At 40.4% G+C, this 8,722-nt stretch overlaps 1 pseudogene; it reads left to right on the forward strand.

The window, feature by feature from the left end:
* Nucleotides 1–324: 324 nt before the first annotated feature.
* On the forward strand, nt 325–6,262 carry LOC136460670 (uncharacterized; annotated as a pseudogene).
* Nucleotides 6,263–8,722: the final 2,460 nt, after the last annotated feature.

An 8,722-nucleotide genomic window follows, 5' to 3' on the forward strand; every position in this document is an offset into this window, starting at 1 on the left:
AAAAGCTCATAAGTATAAATTGTTAAAAAACACGTTGAATTTGAAAAGTTAAACAAAAATTGTTAAAACACACACTGATTTTCAAAAGATAAACAAAAATTGTGGGAGAAAAACAAAAATTGTTAAAAAACACATTGAATATAATGAAAAATTGTAGGCGCTAGACTAGCCAGCGGCGCAGCCTCACCGCAGCCCCAGCAAAGCCGGCCTGGCTAGATTAGGCCCACAAAGTACAGCTTGGTAATGGTAGTCATACAGGTAGTAAGTTCGACCAAGCATGCAGCCTTGAACTTTTAAGCAGGTCTCTACCTCGCTGAATTCGCGATGTGGGACTATGCGCATGCTCATTTGGAGAACAGGTAAACAATATCCTAACTGGGCTGGCCCAGTGATTCCTGAATACGAAGAGGAACAAACATGTGCACTCTATGTGCTGCTGGTAGTTTAGTAAATAATGAAAGAACTCTATGTGCTATGTCCAGTACTTTGTAAGACCGAATACAAGCACTGTATGTGCTTGTGTTTGGAACCACTAATAGAAGCCTAATGGAACCAGTATGTATATTTGCATGTCTCTTGACCTTTTTCTCGTTGCATGCTTGGGTGTCCAGTCACCAAAATTCGTGGAAGCCTGAAGGGTGTGCATAGGCGTGTCAATTTATTTACATGTGCAGGTGCTCTATAGACAGTTGGTCAGGTTGTTTTGGGAAGCCAGAACCATTGGTACTCAACTTGTGTTTCCAAAATTTTATAAATGTTGTTGGAATGTTGAATTTAAAAAGATAAATATAAATTGTTAAAAAACACGTTGAATTCTAAAAGTTAAACCAAACTACAAGCTGATGACATGACCGGACGCTGTGTTCCACACGACCGGACACGCCGGTCACAACACTACAAGCTGAAACAGTACCGCTGCAGAAATTAGCCGTTTGAACTGACCGGACGCGCCTGTGCGTCAGGTCCTCATAACTGGACGCGTCCACTCAGTAAAAACCCTCTCTGGTCACTCTCTGTTCGTGGCCGGACTCCAATTCTCGGAGCGTCCGGTCTCCACTCTCTTCAGCGTCCGCTTGCACAATGGACCACAAGCCACTCTGCAACACTGACCGGACGCAGGCTACCTTGCGTCCGGTTCTGAGTCCGGTCACACTTGACACTAAACATGCATGTAATACTACCGGAAGCACAAACTATGCGTCCGGTGTAGCGTCGGCCGCCCTTCTCACCTCATTCACTTCCAATTCAAGAAACTTCGTGAATGGTCTTGATTCCACTTAGTCTTAGAGCAAAATCAGAGCTACCTAGTGCTATGTTTGACAAGTGTGCACCACACCTAACCATATGAGCATAAACAAGGTGACATGACATATATATAAGCAACGCAGAGAGCACACATGTCACAAGAGTCTCATGATCACACATATCCACATATATCACAATTACGATGCATGAAAGTAAACATGATTCATGAAGTAGCACACAAAAGAACGAACCCATCTCTCATGCTCCCCCTAAGTCTAACATACTCGCTCCCTCTCCCCCTTTGGCGTAAAGCACCAAAACCTAAGGGTCGGTCGGCGGTGGGGCTGCAGCAGACGAGTCTATGTGGCAAGTACTACCAGGAGGTCGCCTACCAGGAGGTCGCCTACCAGGAGGTCGCCGCCGCCTCCGCCTACCTAGGAGGTCGCCGTCGCCGTCTCCTCCGTCCAAATCCTTTACTTAATGGCTCAGTTTGTTTTGTCATTCTAGCAACAGTTTGGCATCTTTTTTTTTCTCCTGGATAAGCCACAAATCCTTTAAGTCTGCACATATGCAATGGTTGCATTAACAACTTCTTTCTATCATGGAAATACACAGGTGTCATTTGATGTGTTATGGTGTGGTTTAGGTTGAGAGGGAGGGAGGGGGCCAGCCAAGCAAGAGAAAGATTTTCCTTCTAATTCCTGCATTCCTTTTCTCATGGTAGCCAATGGTATACATAGCCATTATAGGAATCCCTATCACCCCTTATAAGTTATTGTAGGCACATAGCACTTGCAGCTAACAAATTTTGACATTGACAAAATGCTATCCACTAAATTTTGACATTTGGCATATTGTTCTTGTCATTGCTCTAACTACTGGCATACACTACGTAGCTTCAACATCCATATATGCTATTTGAGTATGAGTACATTGTTTATTCATTTAACAAGTATACCTGTGCATCAATTAATTTATTTCCTGACAATTATAGGAAAACATTCCAGAAAACAGGAGATATGTGGCAAGTACTTATTGATTTCTTGGGGGGACCCTAGGACCAGAAACGTGCCATATTGGACCTTGACCGTGCTAAAATTACCTTTGCCAACTTATTGAAGTTCAAAGTTAAGATGGGTTATTCTGCGAGGGACTTCATGTACTATATGAAGAGATGTGGCAACGATACAGCTTTCCTGCAGCGTATAGATTACGAAGAAGATGCATTAGTAATGATAGAAGATTGTATGCAAGAGAAGAAAATTAGGATAGCAGTTTCAGACACTCAGCTAGATCAGGAAGGAGAATATGCAATCACACCGATTAAGCAACATAGTACACATGAGGAAGTTAGTGGACAAGGAATTTAGGATGAAGACATTGATGCGTACAAGGTGTGGCTCAATAAGCTACCACAAGATGAAAACAACCCAGGTACTAATGTACTAGAAAAATACATCTCAATGATTTTTAGGTACAGTTCTCAAACTTATACTATATATATAACATCTATATATGCATCTTGCAGAATTTAAGGATGACACCCGGCTGAATACTGTTGCAACATATAAAGAATGGTTGAGGAGGGAAGGGCATTCTTAAAGATATATATAATCTGATTTTGTTTTATCTTGGCATTAGTGGAAGCCTTAATATATACATATATTTCCAACTCCATTGTAACTGTGTACTTTCACTTTTTTGTATGTGCAGATGCATATTTAGATGATGAAACCATTGAAGAAGACGGAAGTGGTGACAATAGCGCAGCACCAATGTCAGTTTCCAGCTCATGCTCGTAGGCCAAAGGCCTCTCAGAAAGGTATGCAATGGTTCAAAGTGTTCATACATTACTATAACATAAAAATGCTGATTTATAATGTTAACATACGTTCCATTTTGTAACATCAATTTTACAGTAGGGGTTGGCGACAAGAGAAAGATTGGGCGAGGAACCTTGAAAGGTTTATCGGTCGAAGCTAAGAGATTTAAACTTAGCACTGAGAAACTTAGTATAGATTTCTCATCCACAAAAGGCGGTCCTATAGGAGATAACTATCGCTCGTTTGTTGATGAAATAGTTCGGTTTACAAGAAAAAGGACTCCACTTATTAGAGTTAAAAAGTGGGGAGATGTCAAGCAGATTGTTAAAGATAAAATAGCACGAGATATAATGGTACGTTACAGTCTTGCTCCCGCATATGATAAATTAATTCTTTGTAATATCTTAATTGTTCACAATTTGTTGGTCATCCCCTTTCTATAGGTTAGGTGGAACATTGAAAACAATGATGAAGAGAAGGCTAGGATATGGAAGATTGCAAAGTATCGTTACAAAGGATGGCGAGCTCAATTCAGTGCCACATACAAGGCATACAACAATTATCATGAAAGAATGAAACATAAGCCAGATGATTTGGACATTGTGGAGTGGCACTACTTGGTGTTGTATTTTGGAAGTGAAAAATTCCTAGGTTCCAAGCTTCTGACATATATGTGTTTATTGTCTGTATTTTGTAGTGCAACTAACATATCTGTGTTTATATTAGCGAATGAGCACCACAAACTCTAGCAATTCCCAGCATCGACAGACAATACATCTTACAGGATCAAAATCCTTTTTCACAAGTTAGTTTTGAGCAGGTAATGATATGGAACCTAATCTTCTTCTTTTATTTTTTACCTAAACAGTAACAATGTTCAATTTTCACATCTTAGAGAAACCTGGAGACTGATGAAGAGCCAGATGGTTTGACATTTTGGAGGAGTACACGCACCAAGGAGGGCCGATGGTCTTCTGATGCTGCTAAGCAAATATATGTAAGTGCTACTTTGTTCATTAGTCCTTGTGTTCGGTTTGGCAATTCTATCTTTATGCTATTTTCAGTTTTCAGCTGTGCCACCTGTTCTTTTTGGTATAGCAAGTTAGGATGAGCCAAATACTTCCAAACTTTTTCTGTGGTCTCCTGGTAGCATATGCTAGCTGCTGTAATTTTTGTAGAGCATTGTTGAGTGTCAAGTGCGACCGGACGTTGGACTGGACGCACAGTTTCCGTGTCCGGTCAGTGTTGTAGAGTGGCTGTGGTCCATTTTTCGACCGGACGCTGAAGAGAGTGCATGACCGGACGCACCGAGACTTGGAGTCCGGTCACGAACAGAGAGTGACCAGAGAGGGTTTTTTCTGAGCGGACGCGTCCGATGATGAGTGACCTGACGCACATGCGCGTCCGGTCAGCTCAAACGGCTATTTTCTGCTGCTGTACTGTTTCAGCTTGTATTGTTGTGACTAGCGCGTCCGGTCGTGTGCAACTACGCGTCCGGTCATGTCATCAGCTTTTAGTTTTGTTTAGCTTTTCGAATTCAACGTGTTTCTATCGTGATTACTATTGTTGTCTTCATCCATTTACTTGCCTTGTCATTTCCAACAACCTAATATGTAGACTCATCTCATGTACCTAATATCGTACATATGCTTTATGTAGTTAAGTTATGTTCTTTAAAGTGATTTGAATAGAGCTGGGCTACTTGGTAAAATGAGTGTCCAGTGATGTATGTTCTCATAACATGTTTTATTCATTTATCTCCAATGTCATACATATCTCTGAAATGCTATCGTTCGACTGTCCATTGCTTTCTCATAACATGTTTTATTCATTTACCTCCAATGTCATACATATCTCTGAAGTATCCATTTTACCTAATTCTTATTATACTTGAATTGGAACTGCTGTTGCTACTTGCTAAAGTTGAATACACTAATTGTGTTCTTAAATTTAGGAAAGTGCCTTCTCCAAAGTTGCAGAGAGAATTGAGTTGGAAGCTTCTGTGATTTCAAAAGAACAAGAAAGGCACATTCTTCATGAAACCTACAAGGAAACCACTGGATGCAGGAGCAGGAAATGTCCTGGACATGGATACATGGCAAAGTATCCGACCCGAAGCCAACTTATGAATGAACGAAATGAAGAGCAGGCTCGTGCATCTGCATTAGCAGCAGCAGCCCAACAGAAGAATATTGAGATGCAAGCTGAGGTAGACAAGTTAAAAGAACAGCTTACCGTTCAAGCCGCTGAGAGGGAGAGCGACAAGGAAAAAATTCAGCAGCTGCAACATCAAGCTGGAGAGTACAAGTAGCAAGATTAGAGAAGAACTAAGGCAAGAGTTTTTTGCACTAATCAAACAACAGAATCAAGCACCGCCTTTGGTACTAATACTACTTCTTAATTGTTACCAACATCATTGTTTTTAGTAAACCTTGATTGCTAATGTTTCTCCTTATAACTCCAATGCTAGAATGCTGCACCAACCACAACAGCCCCTCAGCCTGCAGAAACAGCCACTCATCCTTTAGAATTCACAACCAATGCTACTGTTATTGAAAATATGGTTAGTGGAAATGAAGGTGCAGATTTAGCACTGGTATTATTTTTTTGATGAATGCAAACTGCAATGTAATGGATACCTACATTTAATCTGACATAATGTGTGAATCTTTTTTTTAATATGAAGGCTGCTGTTAGTGCAAATGAAGTTGCAAATTCAGCACAGGTACTATTTTTTGATAAATGAAAACTGTAATGTAATGAAAAAGGATACCTACATTTAATCTTGAGGTAATGTGTGCATCTTTTTTTTAAATGAAGGCTGATACAGAATCTGCGCTGGGCATACATAATGCACCTTCTAATGGGCCTGCTATTGTTCCCACTCCTAGCCAAGGACCAGAAAAAGTGCAAAAGGTAATATACTTCAAAAATATCAGCTGTACTTTAACTAGATTCTTAGAATTGCTAAGTGGTGATTGCTCCTTCAAATCTTCTTGTTTTTGCAGACTGTAGAAGACAGTGAATTAGTGAGCAATAAGATGAGTATCCAACCTAGTCGCCTCACTCGCAGCAATGCCAACAGATCACTTTTCCCAAATGACAAAGGCAGTAATGAGTCTTTGAAGTTTATTACTTCACATACACTGAGGAATAATGCTGCAAGTAAAAAGCGAGTTTTGAGAAATCAATGAGGAAAGGTATGAGCTCAAAATCTTATACATGAATCAGGTGTCATTTTAAGTTGTTGTCCATATTATTAACATGAACTTTAAGTTAAACATGTCCTTGCTGCTGCTCCTGCTAGCATTCCAATTTTGATTAGATAGTGAACAGCTTTAACTGACAGTGTCAAGCTACTGTAGAGTGTTGCTTTCCACACCGGTGGGATTGGTGAGTTCTAGTAGTGCCATGACCCGATTGGATTGGTCCCTGTGCCTATGCTGCTACTAGTCTTTGAGGACTTCATTTTAGTGATGCTACTTTGTAATGAACAACTGATGTTTGGCTGGATGGTACTGCAATCATTAGGATTTTGCAAGTTACTGATTTTATTCCCTAGATGGTCTTACTAGATTCTAGTGTTATGCTCTTTATGCTCAAACCTGCAGAAAGTGTCCAATGTTAATCAACTCCCCTGTTCTCATGTAAGTATGAGTAAAACCTTGATTAGCATCTACCATGCTGTCTATGTTTGATTCCAACTGTGTGATCAACTGTATATATTACTAATGCATGTCATTTTGACTTTTTTAGGAAGATCAACCTTGAGGGAGTCTTGGCAAGCTGAAATGAATCTAATATTGTGCAACGAGAAAGATATCATGTTGATCTGTGCTAAGAGACATGTATTTTTGTTTATGATTGCCTATTTGTAGCATAAGTTAGTGGTTTGTAATGCAGTTCAACTTTGCAATTACCTATTTGGAAATAGGAAGGCATTTGACTTCCTAACATTGTACAAATTATTGAATGCTTATGATCCAAGTTATTAATATGATTGCCTTTTTGTGCCATTGAATTTTGTAATTTTATGAATTTCTGTGCAATGAATTCGATGCAATAATTGGTTGTCCTCCCAATCTCATGTCGATGCAATAGTTTCGTATTGTAGCGAACCAAAATGGTGATGCAATAGAACCTCTTGCATCCAACCTCATGTCGATGTAATAGTTTGTATTGCATCCAACCTCGTGTTGATGCAATAGTTCGAATTGCATCAAACATAAAGTTGATGCAATAGTTCGAATTGCATCAAACATAAACTCGATGCAATAAAACATAAACTCGATGTAATAGTTCATATTGCATCGAACCAAAATGGTGATGCAATAGGTTCTATTGCATCGAACCTAATATCGATGCAATATAGTCTATTGCAGCGCACATTGGCCGTTGCAATAGATGTATTGCATCAACATGATTTCGATGCAATAAGCTATTGCATCTCTTAGTTTTGATGCAAGAGACAACGGACGGCTGATGCAATAGCTGCTTCTCGCATCAGCCACAAGAAGCCGATGCGAAAGGCTATTGCATCAAGACCACTTGCATCGGCTCGCATCAAACGAGAAATTGATGCGATATCAAGCTATCGCATCTATTTTAGACCTATAACATCAAAATTTGGCCGGTGCAATAGGGTACAAATTTAGTAGTGGGCCGACGGCAGGACCGACCTGTGCGGTGGTAGGGGCGCGGGCGGACGGCTAGGGCATGGCAAGGCAGCCGCGGTGATGCGGCTTGCGCATTGGGTAGCAGGCGCGGTGACGCCGAGTGTCGGCACGGTGATCGCGCCCTGACATCGCAACTATGTCATGCATGCTTTTTAAAGCGTCACAAAAACTCACCTCAAGGCTTCGATCGCTAAACTAACTATTTTACGCTCAAGATGGCATGTCGAGCTACTAAAACAAACCCTAAACCCATGCCACCACTTAACCCGATCCTCTGATAAAAATTCCCAAACTTTGCTTTGTCGATCCGTTTCTCGACTGAGGAATTTCAACCAAAACACGATCGAATTCGCATCGAATTTGATTTCCAAGCCATCCGATACACTAGCTAGCGAATCCCTTTCTCGGTCGCACATATTTCATCAGTCGCCTATGAAGCTCATGCTACAAACTTTACCAAAGTTTCATATATGCGTTCCATAGCATTTTCGTTCAATAAAAATTCATTTAGAACCCTAAGTAATGCAACATGACATGAAATGTAACATGTGTTTCATGTTTCAAATGAACATTTCAAGTTCCTGTATATTGCTTTATACCCTATATTACATACATGTACACACAAGTATAATGCTCATGCAGTATTTTAGCAAAAACTGTACAGTGTAACACCGAGGGTGTTGCAAATCTACCCCCCCCTAAAACAAAATCTGGACCCTGAGATTTCATGTGCCTAGTGTGAGAAGGAGATAGGAAATACATTTTAACGCAACAACTAAGTATTAGAACCAGAGGGAAGGTGGGGGTAATGCTTCAATATGTAGCTCTCTTGTTCCCACGTAGCTTCATCCTCTGAATGGTTTTGCCACTGCACCTTGTAGAACTTTACCACACTATTTCTGGTCACTCTTTCTTTTTCATCCTAAGATTTTGACAGGGTGCTCAACATAAGTCAAATCAAGCTGGAGAGGAAGCCCT

This window comes from Miscanthus floridulus, chromosome 6 (genome assembly GCF_019320115.1).
Source record: "Miscanthus floridulus cultivar M001 chromosome 6, ASM1932011v1, whole genome shotgun sequence".
Taxonomy (NCBI): domain Eukaryota; kingdom Viridiplantae; phylum Streptophyta; class Magnoliopsida; order Poales; family Poaceae; genus Miscanthus; species Miscanthus floridulus.